The sequence below is a fragment of the Cavia porcellus genome, unplaced genomic scaffold (genome assembly GCF_034190915.1).
Source record: "Cavia porcellus strain 051 isolate PalLab524CR breed Dunkin Hartley unplaced genomic scaffold, mCavPor4.1 scaffold_5, whole genome shotgun sequence".
Taxonomy (NCBI): domain Eukaryota; kingdom Metazoa; phylum Chordata; class Mammalia; order Rodentia; family Caviidae; genus Cavia; species Cavia porcellus.
The window spans coordinates 44,297,994-44,316,780 of NW_026947488.1; the positions used below are offsets into that span (position 1 = coordinate 44,297,994).

Below are 18,787 nucleotides of genomic sequence, written 5' to 3' on the forward strand. Positions count from 1 at the left end.
TTACCATGTGTAAAAAAGTTGACTGCACAACTCTTCCCTCCGACCCCATCAGTTGTATTTTAGAACAGTGGTCCTCAAATTTGAGAATGCGTCAGTTTCAAGGGCTGGCTAGAACATATTACTGAGTCTTGTCCCCAAAGATTCAGGGAATTTCTTTTTGTTTCGTTTTGGGTTTTTCTTTTTTTTTTTTTTTTTTTTTTTGTCTTTTTCGTTTTTATCGGTACCAGGGATCGAACTCACGACTGCCTGCTTGCAAGGCAGTTGCTTATGCCGCTGAGCTAAATCCCCAACCCCAATTCAGGGAAATTCTGACAGAGCCTGAGAACCTGCTTACAAAACAGGGTACCAGTGAGGCTGTCCAGAGCCACACTTGCTGCCTCAGTCCTAGTGAATTTATTAAGATTCCTGTTACAAGTTCCTGTAAGAACTGATGCCAAACGGGAAAAGAAAAAACACACTACTAAGAATCACGAAGAACTGCAAAATCAGAGATCCAAGATTCATCTTCCAAACCTCTCGTTTTAGAGATGAAAAGCTTGGGGAGCAGACAGATTGGATGTCTCACCTAAGGGCACAGAATAAAGTGAGGTCCAGGTCTCTCTAGTAGCCTTGTTCCTTGTTCTAGTTCAGATCTAAAAAGCCCCCTAAAAGTCTCCAGTGTTTGGAAGGTGACAAACATAGGGGTGCTATGCTTCTCAGTGGGTTCTGTAGCAGAATGTGCTGTTGGACATGGGTCATCCGGTGTGGCCTGGAAGGGTGTGCTCTTGTCCCTGGTTCCACCTTTCTCGTTCTCTACTTCCATGAGGCAAGCAGTGCTGGGTTCCTCTGCATGTAATTTCTCTCTTGGAGCCATCCCACCATGGACTGAGTCCTCTGAAACCTGTAAGTCAAAATAATCTGTCCTCCTTTACATTACAAATGTTGAGTATGTAGTCCCAGGGACAGGAAAGCTGACTAATACATCTCTACGCACATAACTGCCATCTTTTTCAAGTATGGTTGAGTTACTTAAGTATGGGTTCCCAATTACCTAACACTGAATATATGTTGGTATTGCCAGTCAGTAAGTTTTTCTTCTAGAAAGTGTTTCTAAATGTGGCAATAGGTTTCCTGTCATCGTCACAGTGATGTTTGGGCTTGGTTGGTTTGTTAAAGTCATCCCCAAACTACTGAGGTGTTGTGTTGTCTGGGAACCTGCATTCTGATAAGCACACCAGCCCATGCCCTGCTGTATAACTGGTTCAGAACAGGTCAGCAAGACGATGGCTCTCAATCTTGGCTACCCACTGGAATCCTATGGAATGGGGAAGGGCTTAAACATGTGCATACCCTTGCTGTCTCCAAAACAGTCACATTCAGATCTCTGGAAAGAGGCTGTAAGCACCATTTTTCAAAGCACGACAGGTTGCTGCAATGTACAGCCAGTACTGGTAAACAGAACTTCAAATATTTCCAAACTTCTATTTGTTGAAAGGATTTTGCATGTCCAGAAAAAAAAATTAACAAATATAGAAATTTGGTCACATAGATTACCAAGGGCATTACAGCAATTGGTGTCACCACTTCCAATCTGATCCCATAGAGCCACACATTTCTCTTCCAACAATACACGTTTGTGTCAGAGAATCCCATGAGCTAGGACCTGCTGCCTATCTAGAAAATCAGAAATATTTGTTATTTCCAACTTGTCATTCCTGACTGCTACAAAAGAAGGACTGTTACAAGAAAAAAATTCATGGATATTCCATTCAAGTTACCAGACAGTAAAAGCTTTTCTGTAAAATGAACAGATTGATTTAGCAGTAATAGCGGGTTATAGAGACATGTTTGGTTCCCAGGATTCTTCAGGGAGTAAAGAGAAAATGCAATTCAGAATTCCTGCAAAGTGGAGTGTCAGAAATTTATCTTTCTCGGCTCCAAAATACTACTGATATCAACATCTCAACTGCTGCCAAGAGTGCACTATCTGGAAGGTTTCTTGAAAGAGGCAGTATCCTAAAAAATGATTATCTAGTAATTTCCTCATAACCAAGGAGGATCAAGTTAGCTCACAGAGAGCTTAAGCTTGATAAAAATAAAAATATAATGACTGCAGAAACTTGTAGAGCTGGACATGAAAATGGAGATAACACAGTGATTTAACACATAAGTAGTTTCAAGAAAATGACTGTCTAATGGCAGGTGGACGTCCTGCTACCCGTGTGTGAGCAGTATGAGCAGTTTTATCGCTTTTCTCTTTCTTCTTTTCATCCCACTGGCCAATGTTCTGTGCCAACACAGAACAAGGTGTATTATGCTTCCCACAAAAGAGACAAGAAGAGGCTTTCTCTCAAGCACACGCAGTCTTAGCCTTTCTCCAGCTTCACCTGCGACTCTAAGTTTCCAGCAGAAATAGCTTAAAAGGGGATTTCTGTGAGGGCAAAGCAAAGGCTCTGCTGAGACCTGAGCCGGACAGTTACCTGCCAGAGGGAAAAAGCAAGGCAAATGTGGAAGAAGCCTCTTCAGAAGCCTTTACCTGTGGCTGGTTCCTCTCTTCCATCCAGTCAGTATTTCTCAAGTGCTCAGAGGTCTATCATTACTGTGAACCACCAGTCTCTGATTCACAAAGTCCAGGATGAGGCCTGAGATGCTGCCTTCCCACCAAGCTCCTAGGTGAAGCTAATGCTGCCAGCCATGGACCACACTTTCAATATCAAGGACCTAAATACTATTCTTGATGGAAAAGAAAACATGGTGATGATGAGAAACCATTCTCTGTCCCAGTCCTGCTAAGCTATCAAGGGTAGGGCTACGTTTGGAGAACTCATCAAGCCTGCAACTCCCCTCTTCAACAAATATATTTCCAGACCTTTCTCTGGGATCTGGTCTATCCCCAAAGCTCATGTATTAAAAAAGCTTGATTACCAGTTTGGAGTTAATTGGGAGGTGGTGGAAATTTTCTTTGGTCACTGGTGACATTCCCTTGAAGAAGACTGTGGGGATGTCTTCCTGTCTGTCTGTCTCTGTCTCTCTCTTTCTCAAACTGGCTTGAAAGAGTACCTGAAAATTCCAGTGCAAAGAAAATGCAGTTTTATTTTTCATGAAGAAACATGTTGCTATGTCAGCCCAGAAGTTCCATAAAATATCCAGTTGCTAAGCTCGCAGAAGAATAAATAGTTCATGTCCACATTCAATGGTAGTTGATGTTTCCTGGGATGTCCAGTGAAAACTGTGGTATTCTGTAAGTCACTGCGAAAGGAGCCTTCTTGTCTTCAAGAAATGTAAGACAATGTCAACTATTCAAATTCTTCTAATAGTAAGACTATTTATTCTAACCTACTTCCTGCCCATCACCTTTAATCATATTATCCTTGTTGCCAAATAAAAAGAACTCTTGTACTATGTTCCTTCCATCACGTCATGGGAGGTAATTGCCTGACTCAGTGGTCTAGAGAGTAGCTGTTAAGACTCTGGAAAATTCCTCCTTCTATTTCACTTGCTCACCTGTCTGCCTTGATATTCCCACCTTGCTTTACCAAGATCTTTCTTGTTTTAATTCCTGCGAAGGTCTCTGCTTCCATTTCAAAAAACCGGAATGGCTATCCTTGGATGGCATCAACTCCTGTACCCCTGAATCCCACTGGGATCACTCCTTCCCCGTCCCCACCATTACATAGGAATCCTAACTTCTCAGAAGGACCAGAACATCCAGGCTTTTATGACATGAGACCAGGCATAGGTGGAATTTACTTTAATGGTGCTGGTTTACACCAAATGAATCCTTAAAGGTAAACACCACAAATAGGAAACTGCAACCTTCTGGCTCCTCCAGACAAGATCAGAAGGCAGATGCCTTTCTGTTCTAAGATACAAAGTCACAGCTCCATATCACTCTACACTAACCAAATTTTGCTGTTTCACCTCCTGCTGGGCACAGAGGTATATAACCCATCTGTTTTCATTAAAGATGTGGACTTGCTTAAGTTTCCACATTCTCAGGGAGCACTTGTGCACCTAATATTGACAGATTAGGAAATTGCTATTGGTTATGACAAAGAAAATATTTCATTATCTTTTTTACTTATAAGATCAATTATACACTTAAAACCAAGCAGAGGAATACATGTATTCAATCCTAAACACAATAAAAATGTAGTATATTCACTTGTGATTTAAAATGTTAGATTATTTTTAACTGTTTTCCCCATAATGATCTATTTCAGAGTATTACAACTTTGTTTATGAAGAATATTCAGTCACAAAAAAGCATTCACAAGAAATTGTACATTGGAAAAATACAAAATACATGTTTACAGGATATAAACTAAGCTTTTCAAAACTGTAACATGCATATGTCTAGAAATACTAGAAATAAGACCAACAAAATGTAATTAGTTCTTGGCTGTAGATGACAGTTACAATAGGTATTTAATTTCTTCTCTGCAACTTTGAATTTTCTAATATACTTTCATTATACCTTTATCTGTGTGATTAGTGAAGCAAACACTACCAGAATGGATACATGGACTAGAGCTAGTAGATTAAAAAATGATTCGTGCACCCCTTTGCTTTGATTGTTCTGCAGAAGCCCAGTTCATTACATTCATGTGATGGGTCCACATGCTTGCTAACCCATGTACTGGAAAGCAGGTGGACTGCAGGAGGAGGGCTGGATTCTTTAAGTGCATTAGACCGAAAGGATGGGTAAGGAATAAGGAATTGACTCAGGATTGGTTTGCAAGTTATAACACCTAACCCTTCAACTAACATATTCAGACTAGAAGAGAATAAAAATCATGGCTTTAATACTTTTCCTGCAACTTATCCCTTTTATATTTCTAAAAATAAAAAACTATTGCCTCCTACCTTCTAAGGCAATGTGTTCTGTGCAGACAAAGGCCTGACTGTTGGAAAATATTTTAACATTTATTTTCTTTCCTTAAGGAATGTCTACTTGAAAAACACAGAAAAATGATCAAAACTAAGTAAGTAAAATAATAATCTTAAGATCACCTTTCCATGAAAATTTATAAAATGAGAACATAAAATAACCTTGACTGCTCTTCTAGGTTACTAGGAGTTAAGCATGATGAGCAGTTATTGTACACATTATATGTTTACGCATGCTTATACCATGCAAATGTGTATTAACTAGCATATGTGTGTGTATATGTGTACTAAAAGATACATAAATACACGTTCAATTTAAATAATTAAAGTGATATCAACTGGCACATGATTCTTTGCAGTTTGCATTTTTTTGGAACACACAGGAAACACTGCTCAAAAGGAAATGTTAAATCAAATGAGATATACTGTCCAAAATTTAAGACTAATTACGAAAATAAAGAAACCTCATTGGAGATATACTCCACTCAGAAACTTTCTTAAAAGACTGTTACTTCACTATTAAAATTATAACAGTGCAATAGCTTGGAATGAAAGGCAGAAATGGATTCAAAGTTAAAGATGTTTTCTTCTTAGACTGGGTGGTGTTTAAAAGTGTCTGCCATCTTGTTACTCCTCCTCGGCTCCTTTTCAAGTATTTTACAAGGTCCTTTTGAGCTTTTTCAAAATTTTAATAAACAATAATTTTCTAAGAGATGTAAAAGGTAGAAAACAAGATTTCTCATCTTACTCTAGTCTACTCTGCAATGGTATAAATAAATAATTTATCATTCCAGTTCTTCTAATTGACTCATCACTTTTGATCAGGAGTTCAACAAAAGTATAATGTGAGCCCAAAACTATAATTTTTAATTAACAAGTGGTCACATTAAAAGCAGTAAGGTTTGGGGTTCAGTTCAGAGGTACAGTGCATGTTACCATTCCCAAGCCCTTCCTCCCATTCAGTGCCCAGCACAGGAGAACGAAGGTAAAATTAATGTTAACAATCAATTATCTAATCAATATAGCCAGACATGGTGGTACAAGCCTGTAATCCCAGCACTTAGGAGCTGAGGATCGCCACGAGTTTCAGGTTAGCCTGGACTACAAAGTGAGTTCAAGGCCAGGCTGAACAGCACAGCAAAAGACAATAAATAATTTGTCAAAAAGACAATAAATAGTAAAATAAAATAAAATATCTAACCACATATGTTCCAAAATTATCAACAAAATAGGTAACTAATATAAAATTATAGAAAGATTTTACATTCTTTTTCACATTGTTTTTGACATCTAGAATACATTTTATGCTTCTAACATCTCTCCATTTGGATTAACGTACATCAGTGGTTCAGTAACCACAAGCAGTTAGTGACTACTAGGTAGGGACGTAACCTCTAAAAAATATGCTCAAATGCTTCTTTTTTGATAATGTCATCTTAAAATTATTCTTTGACTGCATACTACATCATCACCTCCTTTCCTGATCCCCCTCTGTTAGCTTGTCAGTGCTACGCTTTTCAATTCACTTGTCTAGCCATCAAACCTCTTAACATACCTCCCAGGCAGGCTTCCTTGTCTCTCTCAGCTCTTCCTTCCTATCTTCTCTCACCTCCCTTTCTCATTTTACCTCCCAACTTTTCTCTAGCAAACTATTACTTTTACAAGGTCAGAGTTAAACTCTTTTTTTACAAATGGATTTTTGAAGTTTGAAAATCACATTTACAACATGAAGAGTTTATGATAATTCCTTGCAGAAATCAGCACCAAGAACGCAGATACAAGACCACAGGAGAATGTCAGCAAACCTGTGTAGCACAAGGAACGCTGATAGAGAAAAACGTGAGGAAAGAAGGGACCTACTTATATACCATAACTATATCTGCTCACCAAGAACATTTTATTTCATCATATTCTCTGCTACAGAAATTTCATTAGCTACTAGGATTTTAGAGCTCCACAAAAAAATCTTTTCTCATTTTGATGGTTTAAAAAAAAAAAAAAAAGAATAGCCAAGTAACTACTGCCTTGGACCTTAATGCCTTGGCTTAATTTATCTGCCTATTCTATAATCCATATGTACCTCTTCTGTTTTGCTGACTTTTATGCTGCATTAATTCCTTTAGGAACGGGAAAAAGGTGAGCACATGTTTTAGTTTTGTCTGAAAGTACTTTTATTTTTCATTGTCTACTAAATCTGTAGTGAAGCTGGGAACAGATCTACTGGCTCAGAATAAATATCCCTCCAAATCATGAGGAATGTTTTGTTGTCCTCTAGGAACTATCTTTATGGTCAATTTGTCACCTCACTCCTATTTCTAGACTCTTTTCTTACTCTGTCCTTTTCTTTAGTGTCCTTAAATATCACGAGGATGAATTCAGTTATTGATCCATTCATATTCTTATTTTTCCTCATTCTATTCTGTACTTTTAAGGGTTTTGTAGTTTTATGACAAGGAGTTTAAAATTCTGTCTATAACTATGTGTCTTCATCTCCTCCATTTTTTCAGTTTTTCCCTATTAAAAGATGTAGCATCATGTGGAAGAATCCCTAAACGTCTCAGCTTTTCACTTGTATTTTCCAACTCTGTTCCTTTCCTATGTTTTCTGAATCTTTTAGCCATTATACTTTTAAATTCTTTTATAAATCAGCAATCATATTTTTATTCTCCAGAAAATTCTCCTAATTATTAGAGAGCTGCTCCTTTACAAAAGAATCTGTTTTTAAATTTGTTGATGAAATTTAAAATTATTTTCCAGGTTGATCATGGGGCTGGTGGTGTAGCTCAGTGGCAGAGTGTTTGCCTAGCATGCACAGAGCCCTAAAGTCAATCCCCAGCACCACACACTAATGTTAGAAACAGGAAAAGTTTTAAAAACAATGAAAGAGAATCATTTACTTTTTGGACACCTCAGCAATAAACTGTATTGATGTCTTCATTCTGATACTTTAAACAGTGAGAGCCAGTTGAATTAAAGATCAAGTTTTCTTACCCAAGTTTTTAAGAGCATGAAAGGTGAGAGTCTAATGTGCCTCACTTTGCATAAGAATTTATCTGACCAATAACGAATCATAGTTATGTAATTACATAGTTACACAGCTACTATGTAGTTAATCATAAGGGGTTTATTAAACAATTCCAGAATTAATTTGGTATTACAGAATTTAGATGCAAATTTTCACATATACATATTTTACCCACAAATATGATATTATTTGAACAGATGGTATTACCCTGGTATGGAGAACCCTAAAAGTTGTCATATGTCACAGAAAATCCACTATACTTCAGGCCTTTAGAGGACAAATTGAAAACGTTTGTACAGCAACCTCAATGACTAAGATTATCCAACACAAGTTTGCCATACTAATAAATATCTGAAAGTTAACAGGTACCATTTTGAGCACTTGTAATTGTGGAGGCAAAGATAACCTGCATTCATTTCACAATGACTCTGTAGTACAAGGCTCAATTCAGACATGAGTCTCCTAGTACCCAACCTGTTTGCCAGCAGAGGCACTGGTCTTAGCTCAGCCCTCAGCAAACACGATGCGTCTTCAAAAAGGTAAGATGGAACATGGAATCTTGCAAGCAGCTGGACATCTAAAAACACCCAAGTATTCACTTCAGACACCTCAAGGACTTTGTCATTGAGGCACAAAGCAACCAGAGAATTTGACCACTAAGATTTACTAAGATCTCCCTGCCTAATGACCTTTGCCTTCATTCAAGCTCCATTAAAAAGGCCCACTTCTCTTTATTTCCTACAGATGCCTTATCACCCTCTGCCTGCCTGCACCCAGGTATGTGCCTCGTGTCTTTCACACAAGCCTACTTAGTAGTATCTGCTTCACACTGGTCCTTACAAATAAATTTAGAATTAAAATATTTGTACAAGTTTTTCTTTTCCTAAAGTGGAGATACATTTTTGGGGCAGACTCGATATAAAATTTGAACAATAAACGAATGCACTTATTTTCATACTATTCCCACTTGTGCCATTTTAGGATAACTTGCTAAAGGAAAAATACAATTAAAATCTTGCTTATTATGGTAGTCTGTGTCAAACAGAATACTGCCTGAGAGGGAAAGACAGGAATCCCAAGATAACCAAGTAAGAACTAAAATAGTCACTATGTACCTATTTAATTGTTTTTTCTCGAACTCCTCTCAGATCTGTATTTTGAGACTTACTGAGTAATGGTTCTTTTTTAGAGTACTCTGAGTTCATAAAACCATGCAGTCTTCTTCTATCTTAAAAAGACTTGCTCTCACAGAGCAAGTTCCCTTCTATTTATTTCATTTTTTTTTTCTTTCCTCAAACTTTGCTAAACAGCATGGTAAGGGTCAGAATCCCTTAAGGGTCAAAGTCCTCCAAAACTAAAATCATCAGAAAATATGCTTCTGAAAAAGATCATTCTCAAGTGTTGTAGATGCACATTACACAACATTTACATAAAAATGTGAATAATGTTATTTAATCTTCCAACTAAGATGGAAAACAAGCTGCTAAGGCTGGAGATACTTACAAAGCTATGTTGCCCAGGGGAGAAGATGATACAATGTTAAATATCTGTAATGAAATATAAAAGCCACCAAAACAAGAACAGATGCCTCAACAGATGGTTTGCAACTTGCCTATCCCACATCCTTTCTCTTGAATTTGGAGGGTGAAAAAATGATCCCAACTAAAAATATCTGCTTCTTAGAGCCCTTACAGCTTCCTTACTATTCAGGAAGCCACTGTTTAATTGAACATAAGTAATTTTCTAATCTTCTAATAGATATTATTCTCTATGCTTCCTTCTTTTTTCTTTCTAAGGGAAATTTGCATGTTGAATGTGAATATGTGACACTTGCTTAGAACTAGGAAGCAATAGATATCATGATGAAGTTTTATCAACAAAGGATGCTGGAAAACAAATATGGATAGATGAGGGATCCCTGAATGAACCCATAGGTCCTAAAATAGCTGTTGGTTTATCTACTTCTGACCTTCTTGTTACAAGGGAGAAATATAAACCTATGTGTTTAAACTCTTTGTAGTTCACAGAACTCACTGCTTCTCAAATAATTAGCACTATCAATCAGTTGCATACAAGGACTTTAATAGTCCGCCATAATAGAGATGACACTCTCTTTTACAAACCTTTTTTCCCCCTCAAATCTTAGAAATAAGTCCATGATTCCTTAATAAAATATCTTAAGGTCTGATGGAATGCAAAAGTTAATATGATACATATACTACACATTATCCAATAATCCAATGGATCTGGGAATCACTCTTTAGTCCATGGGATGAAAAACTGTTCAATGGGCCAATCCCAAGTGACCACCTGTCCTTATGTATAAAGTTTCATTGGAACTCAGGCATATCTTCATTTACATATCGTTCCCTGGTTGCTTTTGTTCTATGATGATGGAGCCGAACAGCTGCAACAAATACAAGATGGTGAATGAAACATAAAATATTTGTATGACCATTTACAGAAAATGACTGCAGATTATCATATGCATAACTACCCATGGAGAAAATCCTATGTCTGTTCACTCTAAAGTGGGATAAACAGACATAAGTTTTCAAAGTTTTTCATGCCTTCACAACTATGGAGAAAGAAACTGAGAATCTGTACTGCAGAGGAGGATGGGGGAGTCTTTGGGCTCATCTAATCTACCACGAGGTGTTCATCTTACTGGCTGATTCTCTAATGTCAGCTCTGCATGCTTAAAAATCCTATTCAATGGCCACATTCTGAAATCAGTGAAATTGGGCCAAAGTACCTACGTAGGACAACAGAGGACAGTTAAGAGTGTTTGTGAAAGCACCATGAACTCAGCAATGCATCCCCACATGGTGTCTATTATTGGATAAATCAGATATATTTTATTATATTGCAGACATAAATATATCTTTTTTAGATATAATGTGTATTTAATGGCTTTCATGTCTGAGGAAAGTGATTGCAGATTAGTAAAAATTTCTCTTGTCTTCTAAATTGTTGAGGTAGTTCTTCATACATCGTAATTGTAATATTAGAAATTTGGCAGTTACTCTTTTGTTATTCTAATGTAATTTGGGTTTATGGATCACATTTCTTAAAAGTTCTCTGAGGAAGCTTTGGACCACTTCTGATATTTTACTAAAAAATTTCTTTGGAAATTTACAATATTTACTTTTTATTAAAGTATCAATATTAGAGAATTACATAAACTTGATAGATTTTAGTAAGACAATGTTTTAAGTTGTATGTCATGTCACAAACTTAGCTTTCATAAATTCTAATTTCTGAGTCTTTTTTAATTTTTCAGTGACAATATCTCTACAGTTCAAATACCCACTTAGTTTCTAAGTCATAAGCTGAAAAACTGATTTTATTTGCTAACTCCAATATTCTCTAAGTGCTCAGTCTTTAAATTCATTTATACATGATTTAGACTAAAATCACTTACAGTGTAATAATGGTTTCCAGAAACTGTTTGGATGCTTAAAGTTCTTTTCAAATAAATACAGATTACTATATAGTTATTTCATTTTTAAAATTTTCTTTCATTAGATTCAACAGCCATTACTCATGATGGAAAAGTATTTTGTATAAAAGTCTCTCTACCAAGAAGCAGTGTAGATTTCAAAAGGCCATAGACCAGTCTCTTTGTTTCTGAAGAAATAAGAGACAGCAATATATTTTTGCTCTAATGGCTTGGATGGCACAGAAGAGAACATCTCAGTTGAAGACTGCTAATACAGAAGTACCTCTTTTTCCAAAAATATCCTTCTAAAGTTCTTTCTTCTTCAGAGGAAATCCAGCCAGTCTAGTTTGTAGCAGAAATGTGCAAATTTATAAGCCTCTGTTTTAGTTACATACACATTCTCAGTCTCCAGATGCCCAGAGAAGTCCATGTGATCATAGGACCAAGTTTCATAAAGTTAGAGCAATTTTTAACAGGCTGACTTCATTCATGCCCACATCATTTGAGTCTATCATCAAGGAAGAGGTAAAATGAAATAAGCAAAATAAGTACAGAATTATAATCCCCTGAATGAAATCCATTCTAAAACTGTGCAACTTATCACCTGGGAGGGGAAGCACCAAGAATTGTGACTTATGGATGCGGAGACCTCAGCAGAGAAGGGAGGTGTATTTTCATTGAGGCTGGAAGCAGGTCAGAGGTTTCCACATCAGAAGCAGGAACACTAGCCTGCTGGCCACCTGGGGGATGAAGGAGGTGAGCCATGGAGAAACTGCTGTCAGGAGGGAGGAGTCAGCCAGAGAGTGAGTGGAGAGACCAAGACAGGAGTCACGGGACTTTGGCAAGCCCCACAGATCCTAGTGAGACCCTCTTCCTGCTGGAAAGAGCCACAGGAGACAGGGAGAGCACACCGGTTACCTCTACAGGTTTCTATTACTATATTGGTTGGGTTATATCAGCCCATGACTTAAGCCACTTTCTCAATGCTGGGCCACAACACCCAACATTCACAATTTAAAGGAGGAGAGGTTCGATTTGGCTCTTGTTTACTCCACAGTTGGCTGGCTCCAAGGCAGAACAGCATGGCAACGGGGCACAGCAGAGGAGGAGGAAAGCTGCTCACATCTTGACAGCCAGGAAACAGAGAGCGAAGGTGGAGCTGCAGCGGCAACAAACCCTTGAAGGTCACACTCTCTGTGACCTGCCTGCCCTTGCCATCTCCTAACAGCCAGTCAGCTACAGAGCCCCATGATCGAGTCATCCTCCAAAAGTCGAATATGAGCGTATGTGCATTGCAGAGCACGTTGTTCATCTAAACGACCTGAGTGGCTAGATCAGAAATGAATAAAGGTGATCCTATATGACAAGGTCACTAGAAACATGTTCTCTTTCTAGATCATTCATTCATCTATGCAGCAGGCACCAGAGTAAACCACACTTCTAAGGCATCATGGCAGATCCTGTAGAGGGTACAAAAATGCAAAAGGTAAAACTATCCTCAAGAGACCAAAGTCCCACAGCAAAGAAGAACTGTACAGGCAACTGTAGTGAACAACTCTACTACAAGTTACAGAGCTAACAGTTGCATCTGAACATGGTGGAAAGTTCTAGGTCAGAGGTGAATGGAATGGAGATTTTTCTTAGAACTCTATTTAAAATAGTGTTTTCAAAGTAAAACAATCCTCTTGTACTGCAAACGTGTATTAACAAAAAAGCAAAAGATGAAAAATAAATCAATGTTTTCAATGTCATTGTAATAGCCTATGAAAACATTTTCTCAGATTAATAGAAAAAGCATCATACAGAATTATGTAAGTTTATTTGTGGCTGATTGCAATAATGTCTTCAGTCTTTATCCCGCCTTAGATCCATACCTGTGCTAATTTTCTGGGGCTCTCATAACAAATTATCACAAAGTACATGGTTTAAAAATCACAGAAAATTATTCTCTCTCTGGGTTTGCTGCTGGAAGTGCTCAATCAAGGTGTTGAGCAGACCACACTCTGTGTAGTGGCTCTGGGGCAGATTCATCTCCTGATTGCTCTGGCTGTGATTTCAGCAAGTGCTCCTTAGCTTGAGGTCAGATTAGCCTGGCCCCTGTCTCCATCTTCACATCATCTTCATCTTTTCTGTGGGTCTCTGTCAAACTCCTCCGCTTCTGTCTTATATGGACATAAGTGAATATATTTAGGGCTCATCTGGAAAATCCAGCAAAAGCCCTTGCTTCTAAAATCCTTCACTTATATGATTTGCCATACAAGGCAACAATAAATAATGATGTGGGTTTTTGGAAACTTTTTTTGGCTTCCTACAATACAACATAATTCTGTGACTCTTTTACCTTACCCATAACATCTAAAGTGATCCAGGGACTTGCTTGGGCCAAAAGAATGCAGAAAAAGTGACCCTGTGTCAATTCTTGGCCTTATTCTAAAGAGATTGTGTTTATTTTCAAATTCTTTCTCTCTGAAATCTTGCCTCCAACACATGACAGGCCTGAACTAGTTTTGGGGATGGAGACAGGTATGGGGGTCAATTATCCCATCTGCAGCCTACCACTGCCAACTCCTAAAGTAGAATGAGGAGGCTGTCCTTGACCAGGCAGCCTTCAGCCAAAGCATGACACAGACACAGGTGTGAGACCATCTGAAGTGATCAAGCCTCTCTACTTCCTCAGGTCTGCTCGATGCTCCCATGGGTTCACACAGAGTAAAATATGCTTTGAAGTCCCTGATAAGACAACACAGTGCATTTTCTTTATTGGAAGAAAAATAATAACCATTGCTAATTACTGTCAGAATTTCAAGAGTGCAAGACTGAATACATATCATTTTGAAAATTCAATGGGGAAGCTTCACTTAAAAACCACATTTTAAGTTTTTAGCAAAATGACAACAAATTTACCTAAACACTCTATACAGTGTTAATCATCATTAAATTCAGTAGAATCCTGGATTTGTTCCACCAGGAGCTTAGGACTTATCATCTGAGGCTTCAACCAAACGTAGATGGAATTATGCCTTGAATGAAGCTTGCATTTTCTAACTTCAATTTTTTTTTAAAGGAACTGATCTTTAGTGGATCTATAAAGCTAATCAAAACTAGTTGTCTGATTAAAATTTTTCCATGACTAAATCTTTGTCCTTACTAGCAGAACGAAACTGATTTAGAGTTCATGTTTCTCAAAAATATTTTGGAAATGTCATTATGCTCTCTGTGACATTATGTGGCATTCTTTTACAACGTTTTAATTGAATTCGATTTGCAAGGGGAAATGAAACCTGGTTCTCTTGGGGGTTTCTGGAAGATGTGGGAAAGTTCATCTGGGTAGAGAAAGAGAAATGCCTCATGAGTCACACGAAGTAATATGACCAATAAACTCCTTTTGAGCTGCAGCCAGTGCCTCAAGATGAGGGGTCACAGAGACAGGCAAGTCGTTACTTCTCACTAGGGACACCTCTTCCCCCATACATGACAATACACTCCAGCTGATCACTGACTTTGGGCCATAATGACCTCTGGATGACCAGGATACAAACAGTAATCGAAGTCCTTCCTGATACAATTTTTATATTTAACGTGTATAAATTCATTTAAGCCTCATGACAATCTATGTGAAAATCATCAATACTTAACTTCGGTTTTACAGATGAGTAAGTTGAGGCACAAGCTTGCCTATAGTCACACAGGTTGGAAATAACATAGCTGAGATTTGAACTCATGCAGTCCACTTCTAATAGACCTCATTAATAGCCCTCCTTCCTAAAACCCAACTTTCCAGATGAACTTAAGCCTCACAAATAATGAAAGGTCTAGAAACTTTTACAAAATTAAGGATGCAAAAATTACAAATTCGGATAATCTTAGAGGTGTTCTAAAGAGCTCTGAGAAATCATCTGCACCAACCTCCTGTTGGCAAATGCCTCTCTAAATTGCTTCTTCAAAAACAGGACTTGGGAGCACTGGCTGCACTACAATCACATGAAATTTCTAAATGGATCTGACAACCTCTGAGATTGCAAAACCACCGAGAACCCCTACTGAAGCCATTTATTGGCAGGAAGTCTTGCCTTGTCCTCAGAGAAATTTCTTCTAGGTCAATTTGAGCAGCTATGAAGAAAAGTTCAGCAGTTTCTCTTTAAATAAAATCTCCATCCTGTTAACCCCACCATGGTTCTTCTCTCTGGGCTCATCCAGTCTTTTAACCTTTTAACCTGTCTTTCTGGAATTTCTATTACGTTGATGATCTTGAGTGTTCTGTGAACCTTCTGCAATTTTTTCACCTTTTCTTAGGGCTGCCAGATAAAGATGATATCTACTTAACTCTAATTTTCAGATCAACAACAAAAAAAGTTTTAGTATATTCCAAATATCACACAGGATAAGCTTATACCAAAATTGTTTTCGTGTTGATGATCTAAAATTCAAATATAACTGATACTCTGTATTTTTATTTGCTAAGTCTATCTACCAATTTTAACTCTGTAAAAATCACACCCCATCCTAATGTAACTATCTCAATATCAAGCACATGTCAGAATCACCTACTGTAAAACAGATTCCTGAGCCAAGGCTGTATATGCCTCTAACTGCAGAAGTCTGGAAGTCTGAGGCAGGAGGATCACATGGTCCAGCCCAGTCTGTGTAACCTATGCACTTAGGGAAATCCTTCAAAGAAAAAGAAAATTAAGAGAAAGGCTGGGCCCTAGTTCAATTCTCAGTGATGAAGAAACTGAAAACGGAATAAAATAAAAGTAAAAACACTTGGATTCTCCCCTAGAGTTTCTGATTCTATGCATCTGGGATGGGCTTGAGAACTTTTATTCATAATGGGCTGTCAGATAATGGAGATGCTGGTCATCTGGGGACCACACTTTGAGAACCACCATGCTAATCCACTGCCTTAGACAGAACATGGGAAAGAAGCTTCCAGATTTGTAAAAGCCCCACCTAAATGCCTCAAGCCCAGAAAAGAATCTAAGAGCCTATTTCTGTTCACTGGATGCTCAAATTCCCATTTCAACTCTGCTAACTAAACAGAAAAATGCCTACATTTAAGGAAATCCAGGTTCGGTGCAGTGACACATGCCTTTAATCTCAGGAGCCCAGGAGAGTCAGGCATCAGGGTCCCAAATTCAAGCCCAGCTCGGGCAATATAAGATCTTGCCTAAGCAAGATCTTATATCTAAATGAAAACATATAGGAAAAAGTCGGGGATATAGTTTAGTATAAAGACCTTGAGGTCAATGTCCAGAACTGAAGAAGGAGAGAAAGAAATGTCCAGACATTCTTTATACCAAATTAGAGTCCCTGAGATGGAATCACCCTTTTTAGGACACCAATGAACCATCACCTTGGGACCTGCTTGTGATACCAGCCACCACTGTTTCAATCTGTCATGGTTTCTTAAGGAGGGTTCTGGTTACAACCCCAATTCCCTTCTTCAAAGCTACTCTTCACAAATGACTATTTGACATTCAGACAATTTTTTCCAATCTCTCCCAGATCTACGAATGTGCCCATAAAACTGTTATTTCCTGGGCACAGTTTTGAACCTTACAACAGATCGCTTTGATGCCTCCAGCTAATCACTCGTGCATCCTTGGTCTTTGGCTTGCACCCTGAAGTCTCTTGGACCACCAGGGTGAGGAAGCTTCCTTGGGAGCTTCTATCCTTTCTCTTGGAACCTTGCTCGGATGTCATGAGCAAGTTCAGACTAACCTGACCAGGCAGGAGAGGCCACATGTAACAGAGCTGAGTCATCTTGCACAAGCTGTCCAAGATAGCCACGTCCAGTGACCCAGTAGCCGACCTCAAATGCATGAGGAAGCCCAAAGGAGCACAGCCAAACCAATAACAATGCCCAGATGACCCATAAATTAGTGACCAGAAGTAAATGTTTATTGTTATAAATCAAAGTTCTGAGGGATGACTACACAGTATTACTGTGGCCACAGATAACGGATTCCAGTCATAACCCAGACAGACTCTGATTCTCTGTCCTTTGTCGAGATTCCCTTCAGCCTCTCTCCTGCCCACCCTGCTTTCTAGGGAGGGAGCCATCGCAGCTGGGCTCCTCCAGGCCATGCCCTTGGCTTACAGCCTCCCATCTCCATGGTTACTCCAGACACCCCAGCCCCTGACTGCATCTGTTGATTCACCCCACAGCTGTCCTGCATGGATACACAAGTCCAGTGTTGGTCCACACTTATCACAGTTCTTTCATGCTCAGCCAATTTTGTTTCCCATTTTGCCTTTGGCTCAAATATGTCTCTAAAAGGATTGGGTGGTGTGCGTGCGTGCGTGTATGCATGCACACGTGCTGTTACTGTTTTGCCATGAGAGGAATAAGAGAACAACTGAGAGGTTGATTTGTCAGTCTCAGCTTCTCTGACAACAGGAAATGCAAAGGAAGTGCATTGATAGGCAAAACAAACATAGAAGAGGGGAGAGAGGTGGCAGTATTTACTGCAGCCATAAAATCATTACCGGTATCAGAGAAATCAGAAAAGCTCTCACGGAAGGAAGCAATTCCTTTGTAGCTAAACAATAAACCTAAACCCACCAGAAATATTTTTTCTATTGAATTTTTCACTCACTTCCCATTCTCTTCTACATCAAAGAGCTAAGCCTAAACGTTTCTACCCTAGGCCGTAGCTTTCACTCCATAACCTTAAGAGAAGGGAAGTAGAGGAAGAAATGTAACTGATCCAGATCATAGTGAATCAGATAGTCTTTTAACAAGCAGAATCTCTGCTACCAGAAGAAGCATCATAACAGAGTCCTGATGTTACTAGAGTCCATCAGAGCAGACCCCAGAGGTGGACGTAAGTGGACAGCTTAGTGTATTTAAGTCGTATTTTTACCTCTATACTCTTTTCTTTTGTGGTCTCCCCATGACCTCAATGAAATAAAAATAAAAGAGAATAAAGAAAACTTTGACAGATAATCTTAAGACAGCGGTGGCAAACCTACAATGGTATGGGTGCCACAGTGCGCTTTTTGTATCATTGAAATCTCTGAAAGTTCACCATCGCTGGTCTAAGAAAAGAGGAAAGGTGAAGGGCAAACAAGAATAGAAGATGAAGACAAAAAATCAGAGGCGGGCACATTTCACAGCGATCAAAGCAGGAGAAGCTGCAGACCAGAATCATCAGGGTTACAGAGGGCCGACGTGGCTGGGGGAGTAGGAGAATCAAAGCTCAGGCTCAGCCCTGGGAATATTTAATAAAGTTTCAAAATGCTAAAAACCTGAGGTGATAAGGTTATTTACCGTACCCTGGGGTTGCAGAGACAGTGAAAGGGCCAGCTGAGCACAGCGGGTGAACAGTGAAAGAGGGAAAGAAGGATGATTAAGGAGATTCTGAGATACACATAGCATTCAACAGTATTGTCTGGTCTCTGCACAAACTACCCTAAATATGACACCCCAGAGCTCATGGCCTTCTGTC

General features: G+C 38.7%; 1 protein-coding gene across 7 annotated transcripts in view; it reads right to left on the reverse strand.

Annotated features, from left to right (window-relative positions):
• The window catches only part of Plcb4 (phospholipase C beta 4), a 355,157-nt gene that overhangs the window by 181,988 nt on the left and 154,382 nt on the right, over positions 1-18,787 (reverse strand). The window contains exon 1 of one of the 7 annotated variants that reach the window (XM_063248711.1): positions 2,905-3,039. The exons of the other annotated variants lie outside the window; for them this stretch is intronic. The gene's annotated coding sequence lies outside the window, so the exon portion shown is untranslated. Of the gene's footprint in view, positions 1-2,904; positions 3,040-18,787 lie in introns of those variants that run through there. 7 annotated transcript variants of the gene reach the window in all.